The sequence below is a fragment of the Henckelia pumila genome, unplaced genomic scaffold, assembly GCF_033568475.1.
Source record: "Henckelia pumila isolate YLH828 unplaced genomic scaffold, ASM3356847v2 CTG_627:::fragment_1, whole genome shotgun sequence".
In the NCBI taxonomy this organism is placed as follows: domain Eukaryota; kingdom Viridiplantae; phylum Streptophyta; class Magnoliopsida; order Lamiales; family Gesneriaceae; genus Henckelia; species Henckelia pumila.
In genome coordinates, this window is record NW_027331869.1 from 266,370 (window position 1) to 281,094 (window position 14,725).

General features: G+C 38.8%; 1 pseudogene; it reads left to right on the plus strand.

Moving 5' to 3' along the window:
* Positions 1-14,725, plus strand: part of LOC140873534 (uncharacterized) — a 23,012-nt pseudogene continuing 8,287 nt past the window's right edge.

The following is a 14,725-nucleotide window of genomic DNA, read 5'->3' on the forward strand; positions in this document are numbered from 1 at the left end:
ATGAAGCGTGTCATGAAGAAGCGGTTTGTGCCTAACTATTATTATCGTGACATGTACAGGCGATTACAAACTCTGAAGCAAGGTCCAAGAAGCGTGGAGGATTACTACAAGGATTTGGAAACCACAATGATCCGGGCCAACATTGAGGAGGATAATGAAGCTACAATGGCCAGATTTTTGTGCGGTTTGAATAGAGAAATCCAAGATCAAGTGGAGCTTCGCCACTATTTTGATTTGAATGAGATGGTGCAGACAGCCATGAAGGTGGAGCAGCAGCTCAAGAGGAGATGAGCTGGTCGACTTCCTACCGGTGGAGGCTCGTCAACTCCTTGGCGTCCAAGCGTTGCAAAACGGGAGGACAACAAGTCTGTGTCCAAGCCAAAATTTGACACCAAATTGGAGGCACTAAAACAAGTGGGTAAAGGTACACCTGAAACTACTAATACTCGTTCTAGGGATATTAAATGTTTTAGATGTCAAGGACTTGGTCATATTGCCAGTCAGTGTCCTAATAAAAAAATTATGATTATGAATGCTGGTGGTGAGATTGAGTCGGAGAGTGAGGATGAGAAATATGATAGTATGCCTGCGTTGGAGGATCCTGATGAAGAGGGATATGATGCGGTGGTTGGAGAATTGCTAGTGACCAGGAGAGTGTTGAATGTACAACAAAAGGAGGAGGAAGAAACTCAAAGGGAGAATTTATTCCATACTAGATGCTTTGTGAATAACAAAGTATGTAGTGTTATTATTGATAGTGGGAGTTGCACTAATGTAGCGAGTTATGAGCTGGTGGAAAAGTTGAGTTTGTCTGTTATAAAGCATCCTCAACCTTATAAATTGCAGTGGTTTAATGATAGCTCGGAGGTGAGAGTGCATAAGCAGGTGGTAGTACCGTTTTCCATTGGTAAATATGTAGATGAAGTGTTGTGTGATGTGGTGCCTATGCAAGCTTGTCATATTTTGTTGGGTAGGCCGTGGCAATTTGATAGAAAGGTGATACATGACGGTTTTAAAAATCGTTATTCTTTTACCTTGAAAAAGGAGCCTATTGTATTGTTACTGATGACTCCAAAGCAAGTGTTGGAGGACCATTTGAAAAAGAAAAAGAAAGAAGAGGCCGAAAAAAAGAGTGAACAAAAAAGTGAGATGGACTTAAGAAAAAATATTGAGAGAAAAAAAGATGAAAAAAAAATTGAGAGGAAAGAGGCCGATAAAAAAATATTTATGGCCCAAAAGAGTGAGTTGCGAGTTTACATGAGCATACTCCACTTGTGTTGATTTTCTATAAGGAGTTTCTCCTTAACACAAGTGATATAGCCGAAAATCTTCCGAGCAATGTTGTTTCTCTTTTGCAGGAATTTGAAGATTTATTTCCGGAGGACTTGCCTCAAGGATTACCACCTTTGAGGGGGATTGAACATCAAATTGATTTTGTGCCCGGAAGTGCGTTGCCAAACTGTCCAGCGTATAGGAGCAACCCGGAGGAAACAAAAGAGATGCAAAGACAGGTAAGTGAACTTTTAGATAAAGGTTTTGTGCGTGAGTCCATGTCACCGTGTGCTGTGCTTGTTTTGTTAGTTCCTAAGAAAGACGGTTCATGGAGAATGTGTGTGGATTGTAGGGCCATTAATAACATTACCATCAAGTATAGGCATCCTATTCCTAGACTAGATGATATGTTGGATGAGTTGCATGGTTCTAGCGTCTTTAGTAAAATTGATTTAAAAAGTGGTTACCATCAAATTAGGATGAGAGAAGGTGATGAGTGGAAAACTGCTTTTAAAACCAAATACGGCTTGTATGAGTGGTTGGTTATGCCCTTTGGACTAACTAATGCACCTAACACTTTTATGAGATTGATGAATCATGTGTTGCGTTCTTATATTGGAAAATTTGTTGTGGTATATTTTGATGATATCTTGGTATATAGCAAAAATTTAGATGATCATGTCGAACATTTGAGAATTGTGCTAATCACACTAAAAGCTGAACAATCGTATGCTAACTTGAAGAAGTGTGTGTTTTGTACAAAAGAACTTGTGTTTCTTGGTTTTGTTGTGAGTTCCCAAGGTGTCAGAGTTGATGAGGACAAGGTAAGTGCCATTCGAGATTGGCCAACGCCTACTTCTATTGGTCAAGTTCGAAGTTTTCATTCTTTCAAGTTTCTATCGGAGATTTGTGAAAGATTTCAGTACTTTGGCGGCAACTATGACTGCAGTGATCAAGAAGAACGTTCCATTCCATTGGGGCGAGGAGCAAGAGAAGTCTTTTAATATTATCAAGCATAAATTAATTAATGCTCCTTTACTTGTTTTACCTGATTTTACTAACACTTTTGAAATTGAATGTGATGCGTCAGGTGTAGGAATTGGAGGTGTCTTGATGCAAGGTGGGCGACTGATTGATTACTTCAGTGAGAAGCTTAGTGGGGCGTCCTTGAATTATCCTACCTACGACAAGGAGTTTTATGCGTTGGTAAGGGTACTTGAGACATGACAACACTATTTGAGACCAAAGGAATTTGTGATTCATACGGATCATGAATCATTGAAGCATCTCAAAGGACAACACAAGCTAAACAAGAGGCATGCTAAGTGGGCGGCGTTTGTGGAAACTTTTCCCTACGTTATCAAATACAAGCAAGGGAAGGAAAATGTGGTAGCGGATGCTCTATCACGAAGGTATGTACTTTTATCTACTCTAGATTCTAAATTCTTAGGATTTGAGTATGTGAAAGAGTTATATACTAGTGATCTTGATTTTGGTGAGATATATGCGTCATGTTTGCATGGTCCAAAGGATAAATTCTTCATGCATGATGGGTATTTGTTTAAGGAGTATAAGTTATGTATTCCTAAGTCATCTATTCGTGAATTACTTGTTAAGAAATCACATGGGGGTGGTTTAATGGGGCATTTTGGAGTGGCTAAAACTTATAAAACTTTGCATGAACATTTTTATTGGCCACATATGAAGCATGATGTTGAGAAAATTTGCGAAAGATGTGTGACATGTAGGAAAGCAAAGTTTAGACAACAACCACATGGTTTGTATACTCCACTTCCCGTTCCTAGTGAACCGTGGGTAGATATTTCTATGGATTTTGTTTTAGGACTACCGAGGTCTAAGAAGGGGAGGGATTCAATTTTTGTTGTGGTTGATAGATTTTCTAAGATGGCCCATTTTATTTCTTGTCATAAATCTAATGATGCTTCTCATGTTGCTGAATTATTCTTTAATGAAGTTGTTAGATTGCATGGCATGCCTAGGAGTATTGTGTCTGATCGAGATACTCGTTTCTTGAGGTACTTTTGAAAAACATTATGGTGCAAACTTGGTACTAAACTACTATTTTCGACTACATGTCATCCTCAAACGGATGGTCAAACTGAAGTTGTTAATAGAACGTTAGTAACTTTGTTGCGTGCTATAATTAAAAAAAATTTGAAGAGTTGGGAAGAATGTTTGTCATTTGTTGAGTTTGCATATAATCGTAGTGTGCATTCTACTACAAATTTTTCACCATTTGAAATTATGTATGGCTTTAATCCTTTAACCCCGTTGGATTTGATGTGTTTGCCTATGAATGAAAGGGTTAACATGGATGGTAAGAAAAAGGCGGAATTTGTGAGAAATTTGCATGAAAAAGTGAAAGCGAACATTGAGAAAAAGAATTTGCAGTACACAAAGCAAGCAAATAAGGAAAAGAAGAGAGTTGTGTTTGAACCAGGAGATTGGGTGTGGTTGTATTTGAGGAAAGAGCGGTTTCCTGAAAAACGGCGCTCAAAGCTTCTACCTAGAGGCGATGGACCGTTTCAAGTGTTGGAGCGCATCAACGACAATGCTTACAAATTGGATTTGCCAGGTGAGTATAATGTCAGTGCTACTTTTAATGTTTCTGATTTATCTCCATTTGATGTAGGTGATGATCAAGATTTGAGGACAAATCCTTTTCAAGAAGGGAAGGATGATGCGATCATGGATGGCTCGCATGCTGATCAAGTGACTAAGGATCCGTTGGAGATACCACGAGGACCGGTTACGAGAGGCCGAGCTCAGAAGTTTAAGGAAGCACTTCAATCTTTGTTGTTGAAGACACAAGAGGGCGTTGGATTTCTTGATATTCAATTTGGAGGAAGTTATAATCTTATTGAGGTCAAAAGAGGTCAAGAAAGTGAAGAAATTGAAGACCCTGCTCGAAGCCAAGGCGCGCCCGCGCCCCAGACTCGCGCGCCCGCGCCATTATTTTTCGGAGAAGAAGCGCGCCCGCGCCTCCTGATCGCGCGCCCGCGCTTACGGAAACTAAATTGACGATGTTCTTGTGAACCATAGGCGCGCCTGCGCCGTGTCCTACGCAACAAAGGCGCGCCCGCGCCTAGTCCTAGCGCGCCCGCCCCGAAGTTTTTACACACACCGAAGGTGTTTGTTTGTGTGTTCGGGATTTTTAATATTTTGGTATTGTTTTGTTTATTTTAGGTCTTTTATTCCTAATAGGAAACTTTAGGAGATATCTTTGATATCTTTTTGATTTATTTTGCGTTATCTTTTAATATTTTGGGTTGTAATATAAATACTACAACATTCATTATTTGAAGGAAATTAATATTTTCAGATTATTGATTATTCAATACAAAAAATTCTCTTTAGAATTTTATCAAAGCTTTTGCTTTACCCAAAATCAAACTTATCAAAGTTTCATAGCTTTGTGGCGTTTGTCAATCGATTTTCAATTGGGTTGTCAAAGACAGGTTCCTTTGAAGGTCTAATTGAATCTTTGATTGTTTTCTATCGTGAATTCTCTATTGCTAGTTACAGGTTCAACTAGAGGTGGAGATTCCAAAATCTGTTACTTGTTTCAAAGTCGGGACAACATTATTGAATTCTTTTGTTATCGAATTGAGGTGCGATTTGTTGAAATCGTGTTGCCTTTCATACATAAGATTCATATCATTCACTCTGTAACAAACGAGTCATAGATAATACTGAAATCAAAGGAATTCTAGATCGAGAACCCTTACCAAAGAATTTCCACTCGTCTGCCATTTCAGGTCTGAATCTGACAACCTTTTGAAAACAATCGATAGTTGCCATGTACTTGGTTAAAGCATCTATACCAACGATACAGTCAAAATCTGACAGGCCAAGTACAATACAGTCGAACTCTAACAAATTGCCCTCAAAACAGAGTTCACAGTTCCTGACTAATCTGACAGAAACAATTCCTCCACCCAAAGGTGAAGTAACAGCTACTACAGTAGGCAACAACTCAGTAGGAAAAGCATGCAATAACACAAATTTCTCAGAGATAAAGGAATGGGAAGCACCTGTATCTATCAAAACATGATCAGAATAACCAAAAATCGAACAGTTACCTGCTATAACATCGTCTGGTGCTGCCTAATCCTGATCCTCTGTCAAAGCAAAGACTCGTGCCAGCTGTCTCGGAGGCTGGTTTGCACTAGAGTTACTTCCCTGTCTGTTCTGCTGCTGAGGCTGGAAGGAGTGAACCACAGAAGACTGTCTCTCAGGCTGAGCTATAGGTCTAGATGAACTCCCACTCTGAGCTCGATCTCTACTACGCTGAGGGCACACCTTGGAAAAGTGTCCCGGTTGCTGACAGGTGTTGCAGTTCCCAAAGACTCCTACACACTGATCCGATGAGTGTCTACCTCCACACTTGTTGCAGAACAAAGATGAAGATCCAGAACTCTGTCCTGAACCGAATTGCTTGGAACCACTGGAACTAGAAGAACTATTCCCCTCCCTCTTGAACTGTTTCCCTCTTGCTTTGTACTGATCCTTTCTGTTTCTCCCACTGCTTCCACCTTCATACCTCTACTGCTGGTTCTGATACTGAGACGGTTGGTTCTGAGACTATCTCTGCTGCTGAGGTACCATCTGATTCCGTCTCTGTCTCCATAAACCCGCTTCAGCTCCCTTTGCGTGATTCATGGCATCCGCAAAGTTATCAGGCCTAGCAGTGTTTACCAACGTGAAGATATTTGGATTCAAGCCATTGATGAACTGATCGGCTTTGGCTTCTTCACTATCGGCAATGCGCGGTGTAAAACGCAACAAGCTGTCAAACTTGGCTACGTACTCCTCTATGTTCAGATTCCCTTGCCTCAGATTGGCAAACTCGGCTCCCTTGTCCTTTCGGTATGAAACAGGGAAAAACCGCTTATAAAACTCAGTTTTGAAAAGAGACCAATTAACAACTGTACCTCGGTTTTCCATGGATCTCTTTGTCATGATCCACCAGTTCTTAGCAACACCACAAAGCTGATGAATGACTAATCTGGTTCGGCGGTCGTCAGAGTAATCAAGGGAATCGCACAACTTATCAATGTCGTCCAACCAATTTTCAAAATCAACCGGATTTTCTGTACCCAACAACAAGGGCGGATTAAACGACTGAAACCTCTTCAGCAAGGTTTCCATCGGGGTCGCTGTAGCATCCAACTGGTCAGCTTTAGTACTAGCTTGCTCAGTCATAGGAATAACTGGCGGTGGGTTTCTGTTTATAACTCGACGAGGACCCATCTGATAATAAAAAGTTAGGACACAAGATATCTCAATCGCTACAATTCGGTGCCCTTTTCAACCGCTTAGAAAACCGGATACCAGTCGATAACAAAAACAATCATATCTCAAGTAGATCATGCTTTATAAATTAAATCACATAAGGATGTAATTCAATTAATTCTCAATTAATAAAGCATGCTCGCATGGAATTAAATAAACAGTTAAATAACTCAATCACATGCAAGAAGCCAATACACACAGACTCGATCTACCCCGCTCACTCTAGTTCAACCAAGAAATTACGCTTTGATACCACTTAATGTGAGATCTCGGTTCTAAACAACTAAACTCGGATTATACAACAATTAATTGAAAGAAAGATCCAAGCTTAAAAGCCAAAAAGTTTTTTAAAAAAAAAGGGCTACGCTCGATCCTACGAACTCGTGGGATCGAGCGCACCAATCATGCCTCAAGTACTGCCGGAGAACTCAAGTGTTGCGCTCGATCCTACGAACTCGTGGGATCGAGCGCACCATTTTTACAAATTCTCTGCCTCAACATATTTTTGGGGCGCGCTCGATCCCACGAGTTATCAGAACAGAACAAGGCTAACCAACTCCATTCAAAAGCCATTCAATACTTCAAAACATAAACATGCATTACAAACTCAATTCCTTCAACTAGTATAAGAAGTTCTAGAGTTTAACAACTGCTCAAAGTATAGGACATGCAACAACAACATTCAACCAGAAAACCCGCATAATCAAAACAACATAACAATGAAGTTTGATAACTAAACATGTTCCAACATAACTAGGTAGACATGCCGACACAACTTCTAAACCGAGTCTTACTTCTATCCCTTGATTCCAAAGCTAACCATGTATTTTCTGACTTGATAATGCCCCACCTGTTTCCAAGTACACATACAAAACAAAGCAACAATCGGATAAACCGGTGAGAATGATATTCCCAGTAAAAGCAGCATAACAAATAATACATGTAATATCTCAACAACATGCTTTCAAGACAACGTAATCAAATCAAGCTAATGATATGCATGTCGTTAAAATCATGATATCAATTCTGATAACAAGGGAGTGCTGCTCTACTTTTGGGATCCCGAGGATGAGATCACGCAACGACTCACCGACTCTTTCAATCGAGGTGATGCCACGTATCTCAATCCCCTAGACTTTGGTGCGACTATGAGGATTATGCTGACACTAGGTGAACTTCTACAACCTAGGCCACTCACAACATAGCCCCCAAACGTCTAATTAAAAAGGGCTGTTCTGCCCGCTGAAACAAAGATTTTGGCTCAAGATGAATGCATAAGAAAACATAACACATAAGCCATATAACAAAACTCAAATAATAACCAAATACAAGTTCCACATACTAAAAAAAATACCGATGCAATATGTGATTTTAAGGGAAAACTCAAGAACCAAGTTGTCTCGAGTATACTATCCCGCAAACGATGACTGTTTTTACCTTTTAATACAAGTAGTTCCAACTTTGGATAACCTACAATAAAAAGGTTATATCAGAACTATACAACCTAACAACAACGGCTCAAGGTAATCTCTTTACCGATTCTTCGTCCAACTCTTAGACAATCGATTGCTGCTACTCTGTCTCGAAAACTCCAAAAAAATCTGTACGGAGACAAAATATGATCAACAACAACGAACAAACCCAATGCCCAAAGTTCTACAACTCAAACACAGTTCAAAATCCTCCAAACTCAAACCGGCGGCATAATGGCTATAAATGATCAAACCGGAAATACAAACAGCAGTACAACAATGATATCAACTCATAGCAACGCTAAGATCACAACAAAAGCTCAAACCCAACAAATCTCAAACCCAAATTTTCGAACAAAGGCTTCCAAAAATCATAACAATTCCGAACGACGCTCAAATTCAAAATCGACTGAGAATAAACGATCAGAACTCTACCAAGAACAACATACTCAAAACTCAATCGATTCTAACAACATCATAAAAACAAAACGTGTCTAATCGGAGAAATACTTACGGTATAACGGAGCTCTCGTTGCCGTGATCGCTAATCTGCCTTCAGAAATAAATTCCATCGGACGAATCGAGTTCGGACTGAAATCTGGGAGCTTGAAAAGGCGTTTCCCCAAGCATTAATGGAAGAAATCGATGGAAGGGAAGGAGAAAAGGATAATGAGACTAAGTCAAAAGCAATCCAAGTGTAAATAATATATTAAACTCCAAAATTGCGTTTTAGTCTCTAAAATTTCCAAAATTTGCAAAATAGACCCTGATCAAAATCAAGTTGGCTCTTGAACTCTGAAATCTCCGATTAACTCAAATAAAATCATTTAAGATAAAATCGGGGCGTTACAAATTCAGTAGGGTTTGGCCTTGGATTCGAAAATGTGATGCATTTTTTTTGTTAAAATGAGTTATGAGATGATTTGGGAGTTAAAACTTGGTGGGTCTTGCATAATTTCAAATTTTTGGGCAATTTTCAGAAGTGCATGCTTTAATTTCAAATTATGCTTGTGTTTTGGAGTTATTATGAGCCATGCTATGTGTATTAGTCAATCCTTGAAGTGACGTAATGCATTTCAAAAAATTCATCTTGCTAGCTTGTGACGTTTTGGCTCGTTTTCTGAAAATTTGATTGAATGGTGTAAGAAGCTGCCCAGGCTAGTTGAAAGGGAGTTAAAATGGTGTTTTGGTTGAGGTTTAGGAAGGTATGAAGGGCTGAAGGTTCAGGGGTAGTGGACTAAAGTTGTGGTTGTGTGTTGGGAGTGATCCGGTGGAGGTTAGTCGGCCTAGAATGGGACTTGAGCTAGGTTTGGGTGTGAAAGCTTGGCTCAAGGTTTTGTTATGGTCTAAGGGGAGTTAATATAGTTGGTTTTTAGGCTGGAAGTTGGGAAGTCCAGTCGATCAAGGGTTCGTAAGGAGTTATGTTAATCTCGGTTTTGTGCAGATTTTTGTTGTCTCTTGTATTGGCCTCAAGGGTTTGGTTCTGGTGGGTTAGGTTAAGAGGTCTAGAGAGGGTATTGGCTTTTTCATAATTCAAGTGTAGGATGTTTTGGTCGTTTCAGTTCAATTTGGACTCAATTCGGTTAAGTTTTGGATAGGATAAGGGCGATTTAAGTTAAGGTGGTTAGTGCAGATTTCAGGAGAGTTTAGGGGCTGTCCGGGAACTCAGAGTGAAGGGGCAGCTCGGGTTTATTTTGGAGGTTGGAATCTGGTCTTTGGGTTATTTTAGAGTGTGTAGAGAGTGTCGGTTCAAGCGGAAGTTAATTCGGTTAAGGTTAGGTTGAGTTATGAGTTTTTCATTTGGATCACTCGAGGTAAGCCGTGTTTGTGGAAAAGGGAGTCATGTTGGATAGTTCATCCTAGGGGCAGCCACTTGATCATCATTCTTTCTCTTTTTTAAAGCACGTTTTCATCCCCTAAAGTTGTATATTCGAGTGGGTTGCTCCCATTCTTTGAGTGGAGTAAAGTTTTAAACAAGTTGAGTAAAATCGCCTTTGCGATTTCGATTTAAGAAAAGTTTGAGATTGAGTTAAAGTAAAGTTTGAATGAGGAAAGTTTATTGTAACGTTTAGACGTGTAAGGAGGGACCGAGAGAAATCTTGGTTTTCTTACCAACCAGACGTGTAAGGAGGGGCCAGGAGAAATCTTGGTTTCATTACCACCCAAATGTATAATGAGGGGCCGGGAGAAATCTTGGTTTCCTTACCAACCAGACGTGTAAGGAGGGGCCGGGAAAAATCTTGGTTTCCTTACCATAGAGGGGTAATGTGGGGTCGAAAAAAATCTTGGCTTCCTTGCCGACATAGTAGTGTAGCCATTGATTGATCAAATCAAAAGAGGATCACAAATGAGTATCTAAATTCACAGAGAAAAGTTAAAAGTTAAAGTTTAAAGTTAAAATTTATGAAAGTTACAGAGGAAAGTTCAAAGTTAAAGTTTATGAAAGTTTATGTTTAAAGGCGTGAGTAAAGTTAAAGTTTCCTGTGTGAGTTTGAGTTAAAGTTTAGTGAGTTCATTGTATGCGATTTCTTTAAAGTTCCAAGTCTTAGCTACTTTTAATTTCAAGCATTTTTCTGAGGAAAGTTTCAAAGTATTTTGAGTACAGATATTTTAAGAACGTGTGCATGTATTATGTATCCTTCATTACTCCATGCTTTATACTTGTTGCGCTTTTAGGCTCACTACTTTGCTTGGTGCAGGTTAGACTTTCGTTGAGATCGAGAGGCATGACTCTTGAGTGGAATGCGATGTGGGCTTGGCGCATCCATCCGACCTATGCTAGTCTTCCGTAGTGTTATTTAAACAGATAGTTTTGATGACTTTTATTTTGTATATTGGTTATATGTAAATTTAAGAATTTCTAGATCAGATTTATTTGCATGTTAAACATTTGTTAGTTAAATTTTGGTAATCGCAAACCTTGAACTATTTTCATTTTAATTTTTCGCTTCCTTGTTTAGTCTTTTGCCTCGTTTAGTTCAGTCTTTTGTGTGTTGGTTGAGACAAGTGGTTTGTAAATGATTATAAAAGGCCATGCCAAATGTTTTTTGAAAATTCCATATTATTTTAATATCTATTAAATATTAGATGTTAGAGGGTCGTTTCAGTAAAAAATTTGAAAGAGTGGGTGCCCGGTGAGCCAACTTGTGACTAAGGGCATTGATGACTCTTTGTATAAACAATCTTTTGTTTAATATAATTTACACTTTTATTAATGGCAATGACTTTATCTTTCTTCATATTGTTATATTGTGATATACTATTGTTGTTTTGATAAAGACCTTGAATATACTATAGTGTATGTAAGATGTGGTAGCACATGGGGATGGCTATCATGAAACACATCTTATAGTCACTGTATATTCTAAACTGTTCCTAGTCGATTGAGCCGTCCGTTAATAAGGATAAGGATCGCTCGAGATTGAGACTAGCATTTGCGATGCCGAGTACCACGTTTCATTGGTATGGAACATAGAGATGTTCGAAGCATGCAAATGGATATTCATACGATGAATGATCGAACTACCCTATCCGGACTTTCCAAGTGGTTATCACTTATCGAGTGGATAAAGTCCGCGGTTTTAGTTGTACACCATTAGTCCTTACTACTTGAAACATCATTGAGACTCTATATACTAGTACTGTGCTTTGACTCGTTTACCGACTCTATTGGGGTCATCAGGTGTCGGGATTGGGTACAGTTACAACACATATAGGAGTCGATGCTTTGTTGTCAAGGATTCACCACATACTTGCGAGTGTGGATATCCTATGCGATCTGAGGAGATATTAGTGTGACGAATCTCTGGCCAGAGTACAAGATGTGTTTTAAGAAATGGTTTCTTAGTAGCACATGCGATGTCACTATTTGATCTTCAAGATGTATTGCATAGTTATCGAATCTCGAACGACTCTCGATTTACCAATGGTTGTTGATTCGATCGGGATATATGGATGAAGGGACCGTACTGTACGCTAACCAAAATCTATTGGTTCTTGTAGGCACTATCAGTGATACCTAGGGAATCATGGGGCGATGTTGCTAGGCGCTCTTACCATGATTCGATGGGCAAGTCGGAAATTGTTGTTCCAAGTCACAAGGAGTTGTGAGCCCACGGCTAGCTGTATCCCTGAACCATTGAGGGTCACACAGAGTAATGGATTTTTTAATCCCCGTTGAGATAGTTAAATTTAAAGAGTTAAATTTAATGAACAAAGAAGTGGGACTTCTTATTTAAGAGTAGAGGAGTAAGATTTCCTAAAATGACATAGGGATGGGCATTTTTGGAAATTACTGAATTCGGATTCAGAAAAATGTATCTTGACTTTAAAAGGTGCAGAAATGGTTTCTGTGAACATTGGTAAAATTGGTTTATCAATCTGAGTCACGATGAATTTTATATTAATTTCTGAACATGCGGGCTTTGCTTGTCAGACTTGAACTTATGACTAATGGGCCCTAAGATGTTAGCAGCCCACATTATAAATAAGTTATTGCAGTACAGAAATTACACAACACAGGTCACAATTTTCGAAAAACCCTAGTTTTCTCTCTAAAAGTGGCCGCCCCCCTCCCCTCTGCTCGGGAAAAATCCAGCCTGTGAATTTTGAATTACAGTCTGGTTTAACGGATCAAATTCGTTAATTCTCTTCGTAGAAACTTCTGATAGATTTTCTAGTGCAATCTATCAGAGGGATTAAATCTCTGTTCGTGGACCTTATTGAAGAACAGTTCGTCCATCAGTTCCAGGGATATACAACAAGAGCAGAGCAATCTGTTGGTGTCCATAATCTCGATTCGAGATTGGAGGTAAAAATTTATAATTGTTATTTAATTTTTACACACACAATTTAATCGTAAAGCTTTGATACCCATTATGGAATCGTTCCATATAAAAATTTTAAACTTCCGCTGCATCGGGTATCAATTCTGATTGATCTGATCACCATTCTCCAACAGTGGTATCAGAGCCAGGTTGCTCAGATCAAGCGATTAAATTAATCGATTGTACAAAAAAAATTTTAGCCTCGGTTTTTTGAAACAAAATAAATTTTTTTTTTAATTAAAAATTTTTCGGGCAAAAACACGGGCAACGATTTGATCGCTGCCCGGGGGGCAGCGAGAGTCGCTGCCCAGCGCAGCGACGTGATCGCTGCCCAGGGCAGCGATCGTCGTTGCCCTAGGGGCAGCCGGGCTGCCCGGCCCGAGCCCTTTTGGGGCGCGGGCAGCCCGGGAGCGTCCCGAGCAGCCCGCGAAAATTAATTTTTAATTTTAAAATTAAAATTTTAATATGTTAAAATTCTATTTTTGGTCCGATCGAAAATTGTTTTTGATTGGTCCACGAGGCATCGGATCGAATTGTTCGAGTTCGAAAATTTTAAAATTGATTTTTGGATAAATTTGAATTTTTGGAAAATTTATAGATTTTATCCGTTAAATCAGATTTTATGAAATTAATTATTTTTGGTACAATTGATGATAAGATATGATCTTATGGAAATATTGAGTAAAATATGATTTTATGTATAAAATTGGATTTTATATGTAAAATATGATTTTATTTGATAAAAAGATAAAATATGATTTTGTATGTAAAATAAGATTTTATATATGGAATATGATTTTATACTTTTAATTTAAATTTCCATTGCATGTTATCTAATAAATTAATTTTGAATTAAATATTATTGGATAAGGATGATCGATTGCCATGACCAATTTTGTAGGTGTATGTTAGGAATTTACATTTGTTTTTATTGTTGTTGGATTTATTAATGGGCCTGGTTTATGGCCCAATATGAATTGTCATATGTAATAAAAGTGGGCCTGGTTTATGGCCCGTTCCCACCCCTTGAAATGTATCCCCTACTTATCATGGTTATTTATTGTAAATACATTAGACTTAGTGGGAGATGAAGATTTGAAGACGGTGGTGGGCCCAGCAGACAATAAAGACTGAAGAAATGTAAATTGAAAGCTCAATGTAATAGGATTGCATTGCATACCTGCATATTACCTAGGATTGGACTTAGACTCGTGATTGGCAACCACGGGTCGATTAGAAATGGAATCGATCATCCTATATAATATACGATATTATAGTTGTATGCATGTTTTAGACAAAATTGTATGAATCCCGCAAGCATACAAATTTTATAAATGATGAGACAAATTTTCAAAATTAAAATCCCTCATTTTAAATATGATTTAAAATTGATATCAAGATAAATAAAGAAAATTTAAAATTGTTTAAATGTTCCTACCTTCCATCAACGATCAATGTATGAGATGCTACCCGCGGATAAGGTCCGGCTCATATTATTGGTGGGGCCCGTTCGTCGAAAAGCTGTACATTGGATCGACACATGTTGTAAGTTGGGTGGAACTCCCATGGGATCGGCTCATATTATTGGGGGATCCACATGGCGACCGTCCATCACAACTTAATATTGATGGGTCATCTTGACATGTCACAATAAACGGCGTCATATTATTGGGCCCTTATTGGACATGAGGTAAAAACGTGGAGGTTGCTTTGGAAGCAATTGGGCTATACCTTTTGAAAATTATGGTTGGCTGATATTATTCGGGACCATAGTTTGTCAATTGGACTCCATGTTCCCACTAAGGAAAACAGTTTCCCGTTTTCACTAGAGGGTAGTGA